This window comes from Babylonia areolata, chromosome 24 (assembly GCF_041734735.1).
Source record: "Babylonia areolata isolate BAREFJ2019XMU chromosome 24, ASM4173473v1, whole genome shotgun sequence".
Lineage (NCBI taxonomy): Eukaryota > Metazoa > Mollusca > Gastropoda > Neogastropoda > Buccinidae > Babylonia > Babylonia areolata.
Window position 1 is genome coordinate 21,374,027 of NC_134899.1, and position 11,202 is coordinate 21,385,228.

Here is an 11,202-nt window from a genome sequence, read left to right on the forward strand (position 1 = left end):
GGTGGACATGATAGCCCCAGACATGAGGGAGTGAGAGAGAGAGAGACAGGCAGACAGTGGGGGAAAGAGAGAGAGAGAGGGGGGGGAGGGAGTGAATGGGAGAGAGCGATTAAAGTGAGAGTGGGGGAGTGAGAGAGATGGAGACAGAGTCGAAGAGAGAGAGGGAATGGGGGGCGAGGCGCCAGAAGTGTGTACATTACCTCCGAATGATGACTTTCCTGGCTGGACTTCCATTTTGTTTAATGTCTCTGTCGGCCCCCTTCGCCAAGATGAGCGAGCGCTGATCCTGAAGACGAAGGAAAAAGACGGGGAGTCAGGATGGGGCAGGGATGTGTAACGTCCTCCTCCACAACAACAACAACGATGATGATGATTATGATGGTGATGATGATGATGTTGGTGATGGTCATCATCATCATATAAGAAGGATGACATTCTAAAAAAAAAAAAATGACGGTGGCGACGGTGATGCTACTACGTATACAGCTGCAACAACAACTACTGCTACTACAAAACGCATGAACACACTCTGGCACGACTATGCACTCACAAACACACATGCACACACACAGACACACACACACACACACACACACACACGACTTCACGTGCATAGACTGATACAAAATACTCAATGATCATGTGTTTGTGCGCTGGTGGGGTAGCGTATATGGATTTGACCGAACGTAGTGACGCCTCCTTGAGCTACTGATACTGACATGCAAGGGGCAGGGAGGGAAGGGCAGAAAAAGAGACAGAAACAGAGAAAGACAAGACAAAGACGCACAGAGAGACAGAGACCGTACCACCAGTCTTGGTTGTAACGTAATGAAATAAAAACAAACAAACAAAACCCCAACAAAACAAACAACTGGACCCCTTTCTTTTATCACTCAAAAATAACACCACTGAGGTGTCATGATTACAAACACCGTAAAAAGACCACCACCACCACTACCAACGATACCAACAACAAAAAACGATTACAAGGTGTCAGAGACACTTCACAGCATAAGCCAACGACTTCACCCCAAGAGCACGCCTTGGTTTGTCACATCTCACGAACACAGCATGCGCTCAAAAGACGTGCGACCTCATCAGAGCACAGGGAACAACACGCAATGAGCACGAGGACGATAAATCTAGTCATACGCCTCTGGGACACACAATCATTCATCCAAATAGGTCGTTAGCCTTCGACGCAACGCATTGTAGAGAAAAACAAAGCCATTGTGAATGGATATTCGCATGTGCATGATACTAAAGACCCACAAAGTGGTGATGAATGGGGCCTACTGCGTGGTTAAAAAAAAATATTTAAAAAATGAAATAAATCACAGAATATGAGAAGTTACTGCGCAAGACATTCCTTGTATGCGTGTGTGTGTGTGTGTGTGTGTGTGTGCGCGCGCGCACGCTCGTGTGTGTGTGTGCATACGCATATACGTGTACGCGTGTGCGTTCGAGTGTGTGTGTGTGTGTGTGTCTGTGTTTGTCTGTGTGTCCACATAGCAATACAGCCTTCCGGACAAGGGGGGGGGGGGATATTGTTTGAAGCATGTTGTTGCACCTCTTGAATGATTCTAACACAAAAATACACACACACACACGCAAAATACACACTTAACAAGTGCGCGCGCGCGCGCGTGTGTGTGTGTGTGAAGGGGGGGGGGAGAGGGTGAAGTGGGGGGGAGGGGGGGGGGGCAGTTTTTATACCAATGAGGCGAATGACGTCTTGAACAGATGTTGAGAAGCCACCGTTTGCAGAATCGTCAGGCGTTGGAATTCTGATCCAGTGTTCACCGGTGAGCAAGGTTCGAGTCCCCGTTTCGTCACGGTGTGATCTTGATGAAGGCTGTTGAGGGTCAGAAAGGCGGAAGGAGAGTACTGGATGGACCTCGCCTTCCTACGCCAAGCCCTGGACACAGTGGGTATATAATCACTGTCCAATTTGAGGGCAAGAAAGTTTTAAGGACATTTTCACCCTCAAACAGCAGTGCCCTAAGCCAAAATGGAGACTAGGACCGACAGCTGTCTAGGTAAAACAGTTCCATCACATATAACATGCCAAGAATTGTTCTGCAGTAATGCACCTTTTTTTTTCTAAGCGAAGAAGCGCGGCACAGCACATTCGATTCTATAAGTTTGTGGGGAAACATGTTTGTTCCCCCACTTGTATATCCCCTTAGGTCAATGTTCCCTCAGATTTATGTTGACCCAGAGAATAAAGAGACAAGGTCAAGAAGTCTTTTGTACATAAACATGATACAATTCTGAAAAAAAACAGTTTGGGTGGTGATTTGTTGAGGTCGGTAATGGTCAGTATTGATCAGCAGTAGTCAGGTGTGGTCAGTTAATGGCCAAATCCTGTCAAGAAGTCCTATATTGCATAGGTCACAAAATAATACAACCTGAGCATTAAGATAATTGTCACCAGTGGTCAACAGCAGTCATTAGCGGTCAGCTAATAGTCAGTTACGTCACAAAGTCCTATTACTGCATAGCCGTTACAAAGCAACGAGCCCAGAATAAAGTTAGTGGTCAGCAGTGGTCAGAACACCCGCCAACACATACTAATGCACATATTTGACCAAAAAAAAACAACAACAAAAAAAACCGCAATGTGAGCACTTTGGGGTGTGTGGTCAATCGTGATCAGCAATGGCAATAGACCTAAGGGAACATACAACTGGGGGGAACACCTGAGGGGGGGGGGGGGGATCATAGACACTGGGGAACAAAGATCAGAAAACGTGAAAAACAAACAAACAAACAAACAAACAAAAAGCGACTGGAAGTAAATTTAGTTGAATATAGACCTGAAAGTACTCCGATATGGGGGGTGGGGGGTCGAGGGTACGGGGGATAGCATCGAGATGACCCCCCACGCTTGGCTTGGTGTCCCCCCGACTCTGTGGAGGCTGTTTTTATCACCGTCAGAAGCAGAAGAAGCGACCCCCCCCCCCGCCCCCTGCACACACACACACACACACACACACACACACACACCAGACGTGCAATTCACCGAGAACCCCGTCAACGAGGGACCGGTAGCACTTTGCCCCCGTGATTGCCGAGCGGAAAGGATTGGACGAATGACGGCCATGGGTTAACTGCGCTGCTTTTGCGTCATACGTCGGCGGTAAGGGGAACAGTCATGCAAGTTTCATTAGATGTGACTCAGCTGCGTAGTGGTGGTGGCAATAACGAAAAGTGTGTCTTGAGGCCATGAGAAAATAGGAGAGACAGAGAGAGAGAGATGTCGACAGAGAGAGAGAGAGAGAGACAGAGAGGGAGAGAGAGATGTCGAGAGAGAGGGAGGGAGAGAGAGATGTCGAGATAGAGATGTCGAAAGAGAGAGAGACAGAGACAGAGAGAGAGGGAGAGAGATGTCGAGAGAGAGAGAGAGAGAGAGTGGAGATAGAGAGAGAGGGGAGGAGAGAGAGATGTCGAGAGAGAGAGGGGGGGGAGAGAGAGAGACAGAGAGAGAGAGAGAGAGACAGAGAAAGAGAGAGAGAGAGATCAAATATCATGTGTCCGGGAGGCGAAGAAGGAAGAAACGAGGAGAGAGAGAAATCAAAAGATAGAGAAGAGAAAGAGACAGACAGACGAAGAGAAATAGTTAAATAGACAGAGAGACAGAGAGAGAAGGGTAGAGGAAGATAGATTAGTGGGAGAAAGAGGGAAGGAGAAGAAAAAAAAAAGAGAGAAAGAAAGAGGGAGAAGAAAAAGAGATTAAGGAAGAGAGAAATATTTAGAGAGAATGAAAACGAAAGAGAGCAAAGAGAGACAGACAGACAGACAGAAAGACAGAAACAGAGAGAGAGACAGACAGAGAGAGAGAGAGGCAGAGACAGGAGACACAATAGAACTTTGAATAATGACGAAACAACGAAAGAGCCTGACCCAGTTACGCAGAATTAGGGAGAAAAAAAAAAGAATAAAGAAAAACAACAACAACGAATAAATAAACATTAACAACAACAACAAAAAAGAAAAAACAAAAAAAAAAACCAAAGCCACGAATGATCCAGGAAACAGAGATAATAATGCCAGAAGGATGTGTTAGCTGCGGTCACACAAACTGCAGCTGCAACCCATCCCCGGATTCTGGAATCAGTCCGCTCAGCCACGACTCCACATCACGAGGGCAATAAGGATCAAGCACCTAGCGGGGAGGGTTGGGTGGATGGGGGCGAAAAAATGTAGTTAGAATGTGTGGGTGTTTAAGCAGAGGGGTGAATGAAAGATAATAGCCACACACACACACACACGCGCGCGCGCGCGCACTAACACACACACACACACACACACACACACACACACACACACACACACACACACACACACACTTGATAACAGAGAAAAGTCTTCAGGGATAAAAACCCCCAAAACCCACTAATGTTTTTTGTCCATGAACGAGCTTGACGCAGTTTCAAAAAGTACATGTTTCTGAATAATACGCGGTATGAAAATGTTGCGAAAAGAAATTGTCACAAGACCTAAGAAAATTGCAGTTGTGATTGTCCTGATGACGGTTGTGATGGTGGGTGGAGGGGGGGGGAGTGTAGGTCTATTGCAATTGGGGGATTGCGTAAGGGGAGGGTGGGGGGGTCGAAAGGAAATGGTTGGGAATAACGTGCGCGCGCGCACACACACACACACACACACACACAGAGATAGAGAGACAGACAGACAGACAGACAGAGACAGAGAGACAGACAGCAGAAAGGCAGATAGAGAAGGAGACAGAGACAGAGTTGAGACAAAGTGGACGCAAAACTGCAACAGAGACTCCCAGCAAACCCCAGAGATGATGATGGAGTCTCCCGTCGGTCCGACGGATGAGTAGGCAGGCAGGCTTATCTGTCGGTGTGTGTCCTCAGAAATTGCAACAGAGACTCCAAGCAAACCAGAAGTGTCTAAGAATCAGACACTTTATATAGCATGATGCGTTTTCCCAGTCATCACCATCACCGTCGTTGTCATCGTTACCATCAACATCACAACCATGTTCATCGTCATCAGTATCATTACCGTCATCATCACCACCAATCATCAACACCCAAAATCATCATCACTATCATCAACACACCACCAAGACAAATTTCACGTGCTGAGTCTATGGGAATATCATGTCACCCCTTCTCTAATCTATTCATCACATTAGAAAAATAAACGTTTTTTTTTTAAACAATTGGGGGTTCGAGACATGGGCGTGTGTACGTGTGTGTGTGTGTGTGTGTGTGTGTGTGTGTGTGTGTGTGTGTGTGTGTGTGTGTGTTTCTGGGCTCGGAAAGATAACACACATAAAAACATTAACCACACCATATTAAGCAACTAATTGCTCACAAAACCATTATTTCAGTACTTCGTTTTCCATGTCTAGCATTAACAGCTTTAAAGTGCGAGGAGGGCGGAGGAATAACTTGCTAACGTTTGTTACCCCCCCCCCCCACCCCCACCCTGCCCTCCCTCCCCTACCCTCCATCATGCAAATGAGTGTTAGAAACACACTGGAGCACACATATTTGCACTTCGTGGACACGAGTGAGCTGAACAATGTTTTCCCGAAGATCATGCGATTTCCATGAGTTGTTTGTGTGATCGCCATGCACTCTTGGCATGGCCTTCGTAGATGGGATGGGATGGGATGGGATGGGTGGGTGGATGAGGGAGGGGTGGGTAGATGAGGTATGGGTGAGTCGATGAGGGAGGGTCGTGGTTATGTTGCCCATGTTGTGAGGGGTGGGTGGCAAGAGGGTGTCCAACGGGTGGGGGTGACGGTTGCACTGTCATGCTTGTTGTTGCCAGTAGCCTGTCTCTCCGTGTCTTGAAATTTTCCGTGTGTGTGTGTGTGTGTGTGTGTGTGTGTGTGTGTGTGCGTGTGTGTGTGTGCGTGTGTGTGTGTGTGTGCGTGTGTGTGTGTGTGTGGTCGTGTGTGTGTGCGTGTGTCTGTGTGTGTCTGTGTGTGTGTGTGTGTGTGTACAAACGGACACTTTCATGAGTGGCCGTGGCCCGATGAATTTGCCATTCATTTTGGCATTCCGCCTGCAATACAAAAGCAAGAACTCACGAAACAAACTCAGCTGCTCATCAGCTATTCGTGCCTCTTACCTGCGCGAGAAAATCGAACCATTTATCTCCCATCTCGTGAATACACTTGGCACTGGCAAGTCGGGAGCACTTTGCAGACAACGTGCTACAGCACGGCAAACTCGTCAGTGCGTGGGTGTCTGCTGACACGACCACACGTAATAATGCTTACATGAACAAATGGGGGGGAAAAAAAACCCACATCGCCTTGCCAGATGTGTGATGAGTTGTCTCCGAGAGTCGTTGACTGAACCGCCTCTGCACACGAGTGCAGCTGTTGTTATGTATAATATTATATTTCTGCCTAGGTCTGCTTTATCATTTATTGATTACCCCTCCCCCCCTCTCTCTCTCTCACGGTGTGTGTGTGTGTGTGTGTGTGTGTGTGTGTGTGTGTGTGTGTGTGTGTGCGCGCACGCGCGCTGCGCGCGTGTCTGCATGTATATATGTATATATTATATGTATTAGTTTGAGTCTTTTTCCAGCATCTCCGAACATATATAATCATAAATCAATAAGTTGAGATATAAAACAAACATCTATCCATCTATATCTAAAAGCTGTTCTTGAAACATTCTGCAATAGTATGCCTATTGATATGTACGGGCAGAAAGAGAGACAGCCAGCCTTAGAGACGTAGACACAAATGTACTCTCTCTCTCTCTCTCTCATATATATTCGCTCTCTCTCCCCCTCTCACACACTCCTCACACACTCACACTTCACGGCACCAACCACACAGGTCAATAATATTCCACCCCCCGATTCAAGCCCTGAAGCTGTTTCCACATTTTTTTTTTCCCCTTCCTCTCTCAATAAAACAAAGTAAAATAAAATAAAATAAAATAAGAGGAACCTTTCCGCCTGGGTCGTTAAATGATCGATGTGGTATGTGTTTTGAGAAACGAACCCTTTGTTCTTGGGCCTTTCATAATGAAATTGCCGGCCCACCTTTAAGAGCATTTGCCGTTTTCATTTCAAACAGTTCAATGGCTCGGAAGGAAAAGAAAATACCCCCACGGCGGCGCAAACACCCAAGGGGAACTCAAAAGTCTGAGGGCAGCAGTGGGGGGGTGGGAGGGGAGGAGGGGGAAGGAGGGGCTGGGGAGGGGAGCGGGGGGGTGGGGGGGGGGGCGTTCCAGTGTCGGAGGGTTTATTTCATTGGGCGGGAGTGTACGGTAATCATGTTGAAGTGTTGCCATTGATCAAACGCAGCGCCTGCCCTGCAGGGGATCAAGACAGTGTTGGGTGACCCAACACCAGTTCAGAGCTGTGTTGAACAATGCAGCGGTCTGGATGTTTATTTGTTTGTTTGTCTGTTTGTTCCTTTGTTCCTGCCCGGCCCTTTATAACAGTTATGCTCACACATGCACGCACAACGCACCCAGGCAAACGCTATACTACATGCAAATGCGAGCGTGCTTGCACGCGCGAAACAGATGAATTTACATTGCCTATATCCATACATGTATACTTGCACATGAGGCTCTGGCATGTTCTCTCTCTCTCTCTCTCTCTCTCTCTGCGTGAATGCGTACGCGCGCGCGCGTGTGTGTGTGTGCGCGCGCGCGTGTGTGTGTGTGTGTGTGTGCGCGCGCGTGTGTATGTGTGTGTGTGTATGCATGCGTGTATGTGTGTGCGTGCGTATATGTGATAAATATGTCTAAGTGTTTATTCAATGGCCGAATTTAGAAAGATCTTTACATGTACTGATTTCGATTTCCACAGTCACCTTTCTAATTCTGTTTTCGAGTTGTATTATTCTATTTCAAGGAATCGACACAGTAAAAACTCAGTGAACTAGTTATGAACTTTCTTTCAATATATCCGAGTCTTTTCCTCTTTGTCAAACGAAGTCAACGTGTTTTCCCTGCTCTGTGTTACAGCAGAGAATAGTGCCAAGCATTGGAAAACGTATTTCTTTTTCGTGCGACATATTTCCTGAGTAGTCGTATGTACCATTAATCCTATACTGATCGAGTATTGCACAACCCAACAAACTATTCTGTACAAAGACTAGAGGGCACACACACACACACACACACACACACACACACACACACACACACACACACACACACACACACACACACACACACACACACACACACACACACACAGTCTTTCGATATGACTCTGTATTACTTCTAAAAAAAAAAAAGAAAAAAAAAAAGAAAAGGGTTTCTCAACCGCGAAATGAATAAGTAGAACTCAAAATGACTACAACTGAATTAGAAGTCAATGGTGAAAGGACAAATGTGAAATGGTTCCAAGCGACGTTCGGTCGGAATGACGATGTGCTTCAAAACGGCTGGGAGGAGAGAATTCGGCAACGCCTTCCCGTGTCGAGGCCAACTGCACTAACATGAAATGACAGGCGCAATAGCCGAATGGTTAAAGCGCTGGACTTTCAATCAGTTCGAATCTCAGTAACGGCGTCAGGTGGGTAAAGGGTGGAGATTTTTCCCGTTTCACAGGTCAACATATGTGCAGACCCCCTTCGTGTGCATACGCAAGCAGAAGATCAAATACGCACGTCACAGATCCTGTAGTCCGTGTCAGCGCTTGGTGGTTATGGAAACAAGAACTTACCCAGCATGCACAACCCCGAAAACCGAATATGGCTGCCTACATGGCGGGAAAATTCCCACTCGTCTACTTACGAGTGAACCTGGGAGTTGCAGCCCACGAACGCAAAAAGAACAACAAGAACAAGGAGAAGATGGAGAACATGAACTCATTGCCCAGGCCATTAATGGCTATGGGGCGTATAATCTTTTAGAATTAAAGATCAATGACAACATATGATACTGGTGGTTGGTCTCGATGCAAATACAAAAGCGTGGAGTTGCGAAACGACTCGCACCAGGTTAAACTAATCTGAAAACCGAGAGGTCAATTGTCTTAAGTTAACATCGATTTCAATAATCAACAACACAAACGTACATACACAGACACAAACACACATGCATACAACGACATGTGTTCAAGCAGGAACAATTCATTTCAGAAACAAACCTCAGCATTACCCTCCCCCCCTCCACCCCCACCCCTCCTCCACTTCTCTCCCTCACTGCATTTACAGCTTTGTTCTTATCACACAGTGTCCCCAATGTCGTTTTGGGGCCTATCTGCCCGTCTTCTTTTTTTTTTTTCTTTCTTTCTTTCTTTCTTTACCGTGACAAGTGTTTTTCCAAACGTCTTGCAAAACTTTCCACTCAACAAAAAACGAAACGAAAACAGAAAACACAAGCACACTGAAAAAAGACACTAAACAAAAACAAACAAAAAACAAAAACAAAAACAAAAACGATTAGGGCGTTGGTTCTCTCGCTGTTCCTCACATCCATCTACTCCCTATCGACCCTTTCGACAAAAAGATTTTACCAACAGAAACTCAGCTCACAGCAACGCCGGTGCAGCGAAGCTCTGGAAATAACAGAAAATCAATCCAGACAAAAATATTACAATAACCCTCCACCTTCACCCCCCCCCCCCCCTCCCCAACGCCCCCTCACCCCCCCTTCCCCATCTCACACACACACACACACACATCCACCAACCTCCCTCCCCCAAGCAACAAAACAACAACAACAACAACAACAACAAAATAGTCTGATATTCTCTGAATCACTGTCTGTCATTCGAACTATTGTTGCTGACAAACAATGGGGAAAAAAAAGCCTTGACTTTTCGCTAATTCTTAATTTCCATTGACTTCCTCCATTCAAATTCTCTAAAGAGCAGCTGACTGTAAAGGTCATGAGCGAGCATGTTGGAAACAAAACTAATTACTACGCATGAAAGAGAACATATTCGGGGTTAAAAAAAAAAAAAGGTAAGGAAGAAAAAAAAAGAAAGAAAGAAACAGAAGCAGACTGTTCAAACACACACACACACACACACACACACACACACACACACACACATAGATACACACACACACACACACACACACACACACACACACACACACACACAGAGGAAGTAAAATACATGCAGAGTTGATTGTCTTGTCCGTATGTAAGACCGAATATATCAACCTGCTTTTATTCACATGTACGTGACTTCAACAGATTTTCATGCTCACCAATCATCCACAACAATATTCAAACACTGTAATAACAGATATCATGGGTTTGGTGACAAATCGGTTTCTGTTTTGTTTATAAAAGTTTGCTGTTGTTTTCTTTTATAATAAAATGCTTTCTTTAATTCGAGCAATAATCATATAAAACAGTACATAATTATTCATTTCTGTCTGAACTCCTGTTATTTGCCTGTAGTAGAAAATATCACGATAAAGCCTTGCTCTCACACTAAAATTTAAAATTAAACGAAGTTATATACATATTCATGTGCTATCTTATATCTTTTCCGCAATTCCTGGCGATTCTGGCACTGAAGTAAATGAAATCCCTTGCTTACTGATATCAAGGACTGAAGAGAAAATTACAAATCAATTCATGCTTTTTTAAATCCTCTGTGCCGACGTCATGCAGTTTGGAAAAAAAAACCAACAAAAACCCAACCCACCCACACAAAAACCGCATATACAAATAGACTAACGAAAAGTAAGACAAGGAAAAAAAAAAAAAAAGAAAGAAAAAAAGCTCGTTCCGACATGAACCGATATATTTTATCAATTTGTATAAGTTGTGCAATCGTCAGGCTTTCCTTTGTTCCCCCCCACCCACCCCCACCCCACCCCCGCCCCGTACCCCCTTCCCCACCACCCGAATCATCTCTCTCTCTCTCTATATATATATATATTTTTTTTTCTCTCTCTGTCTGTCTGTCTCTCTCCTCTGCATATATAAATATATATATATATATATATGTGTGTGTGTGTGTGTGTGTGTGTGTGTGTGTGTGTGTGTGTGCAGAGGAGAGAGAGAGAGAGAGAGAGAGAGAGAGGCGTGGGTAGGTAGATAAATGGATTCCCTAAAGAAGGCCAAAGTCTGAAGCACTGTGAACAATGGTTTGGACTTGTTGGCTCCTATTCTTCTTCTCTTTGTATGCCTATATTAGGATTACTGTCTGCACCTTTCTGCACACAAAAGAACCCTCAGTTCAGGAAGAAAAAAAAATCTGCTGAGAGTTTTT

The 11,202-nt window shown here is 45.3% G+C and overlaps 1 long non-coding RNA gene across 1 annotated transcript in view; it reads right to left on the reverse strand.

Moving 5' to 3' along the window:
- Window positions 1–6,238, reverse strand: part of LOC143299078 (uncharacterized) — a 131,760-nt gene extending 125,522 nt beyond the window's left edge. The window contains exons 1-2 of the long non-coding RNA XR_013057472.1: window positions 6,118–6,238; window positions 201–286 (exon numbers count right to left, since the gene is read on the reverse strand). This is a non-coding gene — a long non-coding RNA (uncharacterized LOC143299078). The remainder of the gene's footprint in view (window positions 1–200; window positions 287–6,117) is intronic.
- Window positions 6,239–11,202: the final 4,964 nt, after the last annotated feature.